The 11113-nt window shown below is 55.1% G+C and overlaps 1 long non-coding RNA gene across 1 annotated transcript in view; it reads left to right on the forward strand.

Annotated features, from left to right (window-relative positions):
* The window catches only part of LOC128704876 (uncharacterized), a 222797-nt gene extending 212655 nt beyond the window's left edge, over positions 1-10142 (forward strand). Inside the window, exons 5-6 of the long non-coding RNA XR_008409603.2 lie at positions 9028-9170; positions 9512-10142. This is a non-coding gene — a long non-coding RNA (uncharacterized lncRNA). The remainder of the gene's footprint in view (positions 1-9027; positions 9171-9511) is intronic.
* Positions 10143-11113: the final 971 nt, after the last annotated feature.

An 11113-nucleotide genomic window follows, 5' to 3' on the forward strand; every position in this document is an offset into this window, starting at 1 on the left:
CGTATGTGAGACCACGTGTGTGAGAGACCACGTGTGTGAAAGACCACGTGTGTGAGACCACGTGTGTGAGAGACCACGTATGTGAGAGACCACGTGTGTGAGAGACTACGTGTGTGAGAGACCACGTATGTGAGAGACCACGTGTGTGAGAGACCACGTGTGTGAGACCACGTGTGTGAGAGACCACGTATGTGAGAGACCACGAGTGTGAGACCACGTATGTGAGAGACCACGTGTGTGAGACCACGTGTGTGAGAGACCACGTATGTGAGAGACCACGTGTGTGAGAGACCACGTGTGAGAGACCACGTGTGTGAGAGACCACGTATGTGATAGACCACGTATGTGAGAGACCACGTGTGTGAGAGACCACGTGTGTGAGAGACCACGTATGTGAGAGACCACGAGTGTGAGACCACGTATGTGAGAGACCACGTGTGTGAGACCACGTGTGTGAGAGACCACGTATGTGAGAGACCACGTGTGTGAGAGACCACGTGTGAGAGACCACGTGTGTGAGAGACCACGTATGTGAGAGACCACGTGTGTGAGAGACCACGTGTGTGAGAGACCACGTATGTGAGAAACCACGTGTGTGAGAGACCACGTATGTGAGAGACCACGTGTGTGAGAGACCACGTATGTGAGACCACGTGTGTGAGAGACCACGTGTGTGAGAGACCACGTGTGTGAGAGACCACGTGTGTGAGAGACCACGTGTGAGAGACCACGTGCTTATTAAAAACGAGGGCTTGTGCGACTGTTTTGTCACCTTCTAACCGCCCCTACACCCCCCTAGACGACCCCCTGACCCCTAGACTACCACCCCCTGACCCCTAGACGATCCCCTGACCCCTAGACTACCACCCTCTGACCCCTAGACGATCCCCTGACCCCTAGACTACCGCCCCCTGACCCCTAGACGATCCCCTGACCCCTAGACTACCACCCCCTGACCCCTAGACGATCCCCTGACCCCTAGACTACCACCCTCTGACCCCTAGACGACCCCCTGACCCCTAGACGACCCCCTGACCCCTAGACGATCCCCTGACCCCAAGACTACCACCCCCTGACCCCTAGATGATCCCCTGACCCCTAGACTACCACCCCCTGACCCCTAGACTACCACCCCCTGACCCCTAGACTACCACCCCCTGACCCGTAGACTACCACCCCCGGACCCCTAGATGATCCCCTGACCCCTAGACTACCACCTTCTGACCCCTAGATGATCCCCTGACCCCTAGACTACCACCCCCTGACCCCTAGATGATCCCCTGACCCCTAGACTACCGCCCTCTGATCCCTAGACGGCCCGTTTGACCACTAACCACTACCCACCTCCCTTTCATCCGTCCTGACAGTTTTACAAAAATCTCTCGTACCTAGACAGTACCAGACCAGAAACTATAAACCCAAGTCGTAATGAACAACCACGGTTCGAATCCCTGTCCTTTCTAGAAAGGGTTTAGATCTCCCTGTCTGTCTTCGTAAGAAATGATGACTGGTGTGGGTGGCATCATGGGGGACAATGGAAATTAGACAGTCCTCGATGACACACTGACTTTCTTGGGTTATCCTGGATGGCTAACCCTCCAGGGTTAAAAATCCGAACGAAATCTTATCTCTCTTAACTTTATTTTCCCAACATGTGCATCCAATATCCATCCTGTGGATGGATTTGATAGGTTGGATAACTAGAACCTTCAAAACAATAAACTTATTCTCTCTAGGCTGGAATGTTGCTGTCTACTAACAGCCTCCTTTAAGGCAGGGGAAATTGCTGAGCTGAAGAATGTGCAGAGAACCTTCACAGCTCGCATAAACTCAATCAAGCACCTAAATTACTGGGAACACTTAAAGTATCCCTAGAACAGTACTCCTTAGAACGTAGGCGAGAAAGATACATTATAATCTACACCTGGAAGGTACTGGAGGGATTGGTACCAAACCTGCACACTGAAATTCCTCAAGAGGTTTGGTAGACAGTGCAGGATACCTCCAATAAACAGCAGGGCAGTTATGAGTACACTGAGAGACAACTCAATAAGTGTTAAAGGGCCTCGACTCTTCGCCACTTGGCTGTCTTCGAGAAGGAACGTGACAGATATCCCCAGACAGTTGCTGATCAGCTGGGTTGTGGTGCATACATTAGACTGTGGGCAGCAGACACTGACAGTTTGATTGATCAGGTCAGCAACCATAAGGCCTGGTCTGGAACCAGGGACCTCCAAAAGCCACTAAAAGTGACCTCAGGTAAACTTCACATAGCGGCCCTGTGGATGGTAGTGGCTAGTTTATTTTGCACCTCATATCCATCCTGTGGTAGTGGCTAGTTTATTGTGTACCTCATATCCATCCTGTGGTAGTGGCTAGTTTATTGTGTACCTCATATCCATCCTGTGGTAGTGGCTAGTTTATTGTGTACCTCATATCCATCCTGTGGTAGTGGCTAGTTTATTGTGTACCTCATATCCATCCTGTGGTAGTGGCTAGTTTATTGTGTACCTCATATCCATCCTGTGGTAGTGGCTAGTTTATTGTGTACCTCATATCCATCCTGTGGTAGTGGCTAGTTTATTGTGTACCTCATATCCATCCTATGGATGGTAGTCGCTATTATAGGATATAGTATAGGTAATATAGGTAGTCGCTAGGATATAGACCCCATATCCATCCACAGGATGGATATGGGGTCTATATCCTAGACTTGCTCATTGTCAAACGTAGGCAAGATCTAAGGAAGTAGTGGTCAGTGGTGGTCCTGGGGCCTCTTACTGAGTGGTCAGTAGTCCAGAGCCTCGTGCTGGGTGGCCATTTGTGGTCCAAGACACGTGGGTGGTGTAGAGGGTGGTCAGGAGGTGTTGAAACTGCCACCCGCCCACCCAATACTTCCCCTCGCACGTTATTTAAAAGTAGCTACATCCCTTGTGTTTTTACCAACCCAACTTCCTGTGTTCATCAGGCTGTGTCCAGCACCCCGTAGCCCGTGTCCAGCACCCCGTAGCCCGTGTCCAGCACCCCGTAGCCCGTGTCCAGCACCCCGTAGCCCGTGTCCAGCACCCCGTAGCCCGTGTCCAGCACCCCGTAGCCCGTGTCCAGCACCCCGTAGCCCGTGTCCAGCACCCCGTAGCCCGTGTCCAGCACCCCGTAGCCCGTGTCCAGCACCCCGTAGCCCGTGTCCAGCACCCGGTAGCCCGTGTCCAGCACCCCGTAGCCCGTGTCCAGCACCCCGTAGCCCGTGTCCAGCACCCCGTAGCCCGTGTCCAGCACCCCGTAGCCCGTGTCCAGCACCCCGTAGCCCGTGTCCAGCACCCCGTAGCCCGTGTCCAGCACCCCGTAGCCCGTGTCCAGCACCCCGTAGCCCGTGTCCAGCACCCCGTAGCCCGTGTCCAGCACCCCGTAGCCCGTGTCCAGCACCCCGTAGCCCGTGTCCAGCACCCCGTAGCCCGTGTCCAGCACCCCGTAGCCCGTGTCCAGCACCCCGTAGCCCGTGTCCAGCACCCCGTAGCCCGTGTCCAGCACCCCGTAGCCCGTGTCCAGCACCCCGTAGCCCGTGTCCAGCACCCCGTAGCCCGTGTCCAGCACCCCGTAGCCCGTGTCCAGCACCCCGTAGCCCGTGTCCAGCACCCCGTAGCCCGTGTCCAGCACCCCGTAGCCCGTGTCCAGCACCCCGTAGCCCGTGTCGAGCACCCCGTAGCCCGTGTCCAGCACCCCGTAGCCCGTGTCCAGCACCCCGTAGCCCGTGTCCAGCACCCCGTAGCCCGTGTCCAGCACCCCGTAGCCCGTGTCCAGCACCCCGTAGCCCGTGTCCAGCACCCCGTAGCCCGTGTCCAGCACCCCGTAACCCGTGTCCAGCACCCCGTAGCCCGTGTCCAGCACCCCGTAGCCCGTGTCCAGCACCCCGTAGCCCGTGTCCAGCACCCCGTAGCCCGTGTCAGGCACCCCGTAGCCCGTGTCCAGCACCCCGTAGCCCGTGTCCAGCACCCCGTAGCCCGTGTCCAGCACCCCGTAGCCCGTGTCCAGCACCCCGTAGCCCGTGTCCAGCACCCCGTAGCCCGTGTCCAGCACCCCGTAGCCCGTGACCAGCACCCCGTAGCCCGTGTCCAGCACCCCGTATCCCGGGTCCTGCGCCCCGTAGCCCGTGTCCAGCACCCCGTAGCCCGTGTCCAGCACCCCGTAGCCCGTGTCCAGCACCCCGTAGCCCGTGTCCAGCACCCCGTAGCCCGTGTCCAGCACCCCGTAGCCCGTGTCCAACACCCCGTAGCAGCACCCCGTAGCCCGTGTCCAGCACCCCGTAGCCCGTGTCCAGCACCCCGTAGCCCGTGTCCAGCACCCCGTAGCCCGAGTCCAGCACCCCGTAGCCCGTGTCCAGCACCCCGTAGCCCGTGTCCAGCCCCCCGTAGTGTCCAGCACCCCGTAGCCCGTGTCCAGCACCCCGTAGCCCGTGTCAGGCCCCCGTAACCCGTGTCTAGCACCCCGTAGCCCGTGTCCAGCACCCCGTAGCCCGTGTCCAGCACCCCGTAGCCCGTGTCCAGCACCCCGTAGCCCGTGTCAGGCACCCCGTAACCCGTGTCCAGCACCCCGTAGCCCGTGTCCAGCACCCCGTAGCCCGTGTCCAGCACCCCGTAGCCCGTGTCCAGCACCCCGTAGCCCATGTCCAGCACCCCGTAGCCCGTGTCCAACACCCCGTAGCCCGTGTCCAGCACCCCGTAGCCCGTGTCCAGCACCCCGTAGCCCGTGTCCAGCACCCCGTAGCCCGTGTCCAGCACCCCGTAGCCCGTGTCCACCACCCCGTAGCCCGTGTCCAGCACCCCGTAGCCCGTGTCCAGCACCCCGTAGCCCGTGTCCAGCACCCCGTAGCCCGTGTCCAGCACCCCGTAGCCCCCGTGTCCAGCACCCCGTAGCCCGTGTCCCGCACCCCCTAGCCCGTGTCCAGCACCCCGTAGCCCGTGTCCAGCACCCCGTAGCCCGTGTCCAGCACCCCGTAGCCCGTGTCCAGCACCCCGTAGCCCGTGTCCAGCACCCCATAGCCCGTGTCCAGCACCCCGTAGCCCGTGTCCAGCACCCCGTAGCCCGTGTCCAGCACCCCATAGCCCGTGTCCAGCACCCCGTAGCCCGTGTCCAGCACCCCGTAGCCCGTGTCCAGCACCCCGTAGCCCGTGTCCAACACCCCGTAGCCCGTGTCCAGCACCCCGTAGCCCGTGTCCAGCACCCCGTAGCCCGTGTCCAGCACCCCGTAGCCCATGTCCAGCACCCCGTAGTCCGTGTCCAGCACCCCGTAGCCCGTGTCCAGCACCCCGTAGCCCGTGTCCAGCACCCCGTAGCCCGTGTCCAACACCCCGTAGCCTGTGTCCAGCACCCCGTAGCCCGTGTCCAACACCCCGTAGCCCGTGTCGAGCACCCCATAGCCCGTGTCGAGCACCCCGTAGCCCGTGTCCAGCACCCCGTAGCCCGTGTCCAACACCCCGTAGCCCGTGTCCAGCACCCCGTAGCCCGTGTCCAACACCCCGTAGCCCGTGTCCAGCACCCTGTAGCCCGTGTCCAGCACCCCGTAACCCATGTCCAGCACCCCGTAGCCCGTGTCCAGCACCCCGTAGCCCGTGTCCAGCACCCCGTAGCCCGTGTCCAGCACCCTGTAGCCCGTGTCCAACACCCCGTAGCCCGTGTCCAGCACCCCGTAGCCCGTGTCCAACACCCCGTAGCCCGTGTCAGGCACCCCGTAACCCGTGTCCAGCACCCCGTAGCCCGTGTCTAGCACCCCGTAGCCCGTGTCCAGCACCCCGTAGTCCGTGACTAGCACCACATAGCCTGTGTCCAGCAGTAGGGGCGCCATTGGTACACTAAGGGAAAACACCATAAGTGTCCGGGGCCCAAGACTGTTCAACAGCCTCCCATCAAGCATTAGGGGAATTGCCAATAAACCCCTGGCTGCCTTCAAGAGAGAGCTGGACAGATACTCCGGATCAGCCGGGCTGTGGCTCGTACGTTGGACTGCGTGCGGCCAGCAGTAACAGCCTAGTTGATCAGGCCCTGATCCATCGGGAGGCCTGGTCATGGACCGGGCCGCGGGGGCGTTGATCCCCGGAATAACCTCCAGGTAACCTCCAGGTAGCACCACATAGTCCGTGACTAACACCACATAGCCCTTGTCCGGCGCCCTATAGCCCGTGTCCAGCACGGGGATTCTCCTTCAGGAGTACCTGAGTTCCGAAAAAAAATCCTGACCTTAGGAAGTGAAGAGAACCTCTTTGAAGACCCCTGATTGCCTCTCCTTCCCCAGATATGAAGCGCCAAGTCATGGTAATTAATGCTTGGACTCCCATGAAACCTTACCTATGGTTTCGTATTTCTGTGGCCAGAAATCGTTGAAGCAGTGGAGAGATAAAGAGCTTGGTTAAAGGAAGGGTTTAAAGTCTGTCTACTACACGAATCATCTCACGGTCCATAGTGTGCTAAAGACCTCTTGAAGACCCCTAGGGGTGTTAAACACAGCCAGAGGTGAAGACAGCCAGGGGTATTGAAGACAGCCAGAGGTGTTGAAGACAGCCAGAGGTGTTGAAGACAGCCAGGGGTATTGAAGAAAGCCAGGGGTGTTGAAGACAGCCAGGAGTGTTGAAGACAGCCAGGAGTGTTGAAGACAGCCAGAGGTGTTGAAGACAGCCAGGGGTATTGAAGAAAGCCAGGGGTGTTGAAGACAGCCAGAGGTGTTGAAGACAGCCAGGAGTGTTGAAGACAGCCAGAGGTGTTGAAGACAGCCAGGGGTATTGAAGAAAGCCAGGGGTGTTGAAGACAGCCAGAGGTGTTGAAGACAGCCAGAGGTGTTGAAGACAGCCAGGGGTGTTGAAGACAGCCAGGAGTGTTGAAGACAGCCAGGGGTATTGAAGAAAGCCAGGGGTGTTGAAGAAAGCCAGGGGTGTTGAAGACAGCCAGAGGTGTTGAAGACAGCCAGAGGTGTTGAAGACAGCCAGAGGTGTTGAAGACAGCCAGGGGTATTGAAGAAAGCCAGGGGTGTTGAAGACAGCCAGAGGTGTTGAAGACAGCCAGGAGTGTTGAAGACAGCCAGAGATGTTGAAGACAGCCAGGGGTATTGAAGAAAGCCAGGGGTGTTGAAGACAGCCAGAGGTGTTGAAGACAGCCAGAGGTGTTGAAGACAGCCAGGGGTGTTGAAGACAGCCAGGAGTGTTGAAGACAGCCAGGGGTATTGAAGACAGCCAGGGGTGTTGAAGACAGCCAGGGGTGTTGAAGACAGCCAGAGGTGTTGAAGACAGCCAGAGGTGTTGAAGACAGCCAGAGGTGTTGAAGACAGCCAGGGGTGTTGAAGATAGCCAGAGGTTTTGAAGGCAGCCATGGGTCTTGAAGACAGCCAGGGGGTCTATTGGTAATCCCAATTTTATAAGATAGGAGGCAGTTGGACAGTCTTGGGCCCCTGACACTTATTGTGTTGTTTCTTAGCGTACTCATGGCGCCCCTGCTTTTCATTGCGAAGATGTTGCACAGTCTGCCCAGTCTTTTGCTTTCGTAGGGAGTGATTTCTGTGTGCAGATTTGGGAATAGTCCCTCCTGGATTTTCCCTGTGTATATGATTAAGTATTTTTCATACCTATGTTGCAGGGAGTACAGGTCAAGGGACATGAAAGTTCCCAGTAATTAAAGTGCTTGACTGAACTTATATATGCAGTGAAAGTTCTCGGTATATTCTCCAGGTCAACAGTTTCACTGTCTTGAAAATGGCTGTTAGTGTACAGCAGTATTCCAGCCTAGAGAGAACAAATGCCTTAAAGAGGATCATCATTGGCTTGGCATCCCTTGTTTTGAAGGTTCCCATTATCCTTCCTATCATTCCCTAGCAGTTGTGATCCTTCACATTATCATTCCCAAGACCTTCACATTATATTTTTGCTATAATGAGTGTGGCTCGAGTTAGTCTTATACCACATTCTTGTTTATATTTCCCCATTTTCCTAAAACACTAACTCAAACTTGTCTTCCTTAAATATCATATTGTCACTACATGACAGTGTTGACAGTGGCCCACTGGATGTATACTGTGCCCTCAGTGGCCCACTGGAGGTATACTGTGCCCTCAGTGGCCCACTAGAGGTATACTGTGCCCTCAGTGGCCCACTGGAGGTATACTGTGCCTTTAATGACCCACTGGAGGTATATTGTGTCCTCAGTGGCCCACTGAAGGCATACTGTACCCTCAGTGTCCCACTGGAGGTATACTATGCCCTTGGTGTCCCACTGGAGGTATACTGTGCCCTTAGTGTCCCACTGGAGGTACACTGTGCCCTAGTAATGATATATAAAGATGAAGCAACCACTCAACAGAGTAGATCTCTGGGTCCAAGGTGGAATTGTTCTTACCGCATCTTAGAGAAAATGGGACCAGTAAATATACAGGTTAAGGGTTGTTTGAGAACCAGAGTGAGAGGATTGTTCATGGTAATAAACTAAAGCCATTCTGGTCTGAGGAGGGACTATTAATGATAATGGGGTTTATCTGGAGTTTATCTGGAGAGAGTTCCGGGGGTCAACGCCCCCGCGGCCCGGTCTGTGACCAGGCCTCCTTAGGTCAGTGTCCCAGGATGCGACCCACACCAGTCGACTAACACCCAGGTACCCATTTTACTGATGGGGAACATAGACAACAGGTGGAAAGAAACACGTCCAATGTTTCTACTTTGGCTGGGAATCGAACCCAGACCCTCGCCGTGTGAAGCGAGAGCGTTAACCACCAGGCCACCAGAGGACTGTAAATGATGAGGTATGTGATGAAGATAGTTTAAATCAGATGGTAGAGGAATATGTGGGTGTGAATACAAGGTCAAGAACGTATAGACGAAATTTGAAAGGGAATTATTTCTGGAGGGAGGGAGTGTTGTGAGTAAATGGGACCCTGAGAGAAGGAGCTGACCACTCTCCTCGCCCTCAGGTCGGCTCAGTACTCTAGACACCTGTCTACCACCAGTAAGACCCAGTCACCTGTACAACAATACTGTCGCCTACTATTATTCACAGGAGATGCGGAGATGTTGCCAGGACCTGCCAAGGAGACACCGGGAATCTATGTGGACTGGAGTGATGGAGATGCAGAAGTGCTAGGGTCGGCCGGAAGCCCTGGCTAGCCCCTCCTCTAGTAGAAGCAGTAGACAGATCTGGAGGTGAGATGGGAAGAATACTGCAGTATAGCACAAGGGCCCCTATGTCCTCCGTCGACTCCTTCATATTTCTGCCGCCCTTGTCCAAGGATTTGTAGAGAGCTTTATCCTGGGTCAATAGCCTGACCCCAGTTAAGCCAATCGCGACCTTTACTGCTAGTCAGTGAAACTTGGGAAATGATGAATGGAGTGGTCACCTCTTTTACGTATGGTATCTCTAGTGTCAGGGGATGATCTATTTTATGTCAACTGTTGGGAGATACATGTATATGTGTTTTATATTATGTGAGCTAGTTCCTTGCTGAGAGTGATCATCGTACAGATAGGATGTATTTCCTTTTCAGGTGGAGAACTGTAAACATCGGCTCGCCGTCGGAAGAGGATTCGTTTATGTGAGGGATGCGAGGTTTTTGTAGTTCCGAGAAATAGGATAACGATGTGCCCTGGTTGCGATTCCTGCCTTGTCGCGAATTGTAGCGGAAGGGTGCAAGAAAAATGCAGACCAGAGGCCTAGCTTCTCCCTACTAGCCCCATGAGGGCGGGGAATGGGGCTAGGCCTGGGGACAGTTGGTTCCAGAAGATGAGGAGGTACTTGTACCTCCTCCCATAGCAGACATAGGTCTCAGATATTGCCAAGACAGGGAGCCAATCTGGGTCACCATCTGGAAAAGACCCGGGCCGGGAGAGTACCGGCGAATCAAGAAGAATAAGAAGAATAAAGAAGGTTAGAGATAGAGAGAGAGAGATTGGGGCAGAATTAATGGCTGTGCTAGGCCGGTGAGCGGAAACCCTGGACAGCCGAGTGTGTAGGGGCCACGCAGGGCGAATCTCGGGCTGGTGAATTAAGTGTGAGTATAAGACCATGTTACTGATAGCATCTCTCCACCTCCCCCCTGGTAGTAACTCTCAGAGGTTGATTATTATACTGTGTAATTCTCTGTAAGAATATGTTGTATTCTCACTCTTTATTTTATTAAATAAACTAGAGCCATAGTTAGTATTTTTATTTGTATCCTATTATAATCTTCCCTGCTGTTAAGCACTGGGATAACACAGGAGACTTGCTCACTTCTGGGATACCACAAGCAGAGTGGGTAAAGTTCTCACATCCTCAGTGGCCCACTGGAGGTATGCTATGCCTCAGTGGCCCACTGGAGGTATACTATGCCTCAGTGGCCCACTGGAGGTATACTGTGCCCTCAGTGTCCCACTGAAGGTATACTTTGTTCTCAGTGTCCCTCTGGAGGTATACTGTGTCCTCAGGGGCCCACTGGAGGTATACTGTGTCCTCAGTGATCCACTGGAGGTATACTATGCCCTCAGTGTCCCACTGGAGGTATACTGTGTCCTCAGTGTCGTACTGGAGGTATACTGTGTCCTCAAGTGTCTTACTGGAGGTATACTGTGTCCTCAGTGATCCACTGGAGGTATACTATGCCCTCAGTGTCCCACTGGAGGTATACTGTGTCCTCAGTGTCGTACTGGAGGTATACTGTGTCCTCAGTGTCTTACTGGAGGTATACTGTGTCCTCAGTGTCCCACTGGAGGAATACTGTGTCCTCAGTGTCCCACTGAAGGTATACTGTGTCCTCAGTGTCCCATTGGAGGTATACTGTGTCCTCAGTGACCAACTGCAGGTATACTGTGTCCTCATGGGCCCACTGGAGGTATATTGTGTCCTCAGTGTCCCACTGGAGGTATACTCTGCCCTCAGTGTCCCACTGGAGGTATTCTCTGTCCTCAGTGTTTTACTGGAGGTATACTGTGTCCTCAGTGTCCCAGTGGAGGTATACTGCGTACTCAGTGTCCCAGTGAAGGTATACTGTGTCCTCAGTGTCCCAGTGGAGGTATACTGTGTCCTCAGTGTCCCACTGGAGGTATACTGTGTCCTCAGTGTCCCACTGGAGGTATACTGTGTCCTCAGTGTCTCACTGGAGGTATACTGT

This window comes from Cherax quadricarinatus, chromosome 91 (assembly GCF_038502225.1).
Source record: "Cherax quadricarinatus isolate ZL_2023a chromosome 91, ASM3850222v1, whole genome shotgun sequence".
NCBI lineage: Eukaryota > Metazoa > Arthropoda > Malacostraca > Decapoda > Parastacidae > Cherax > Cherax quadricarinatus.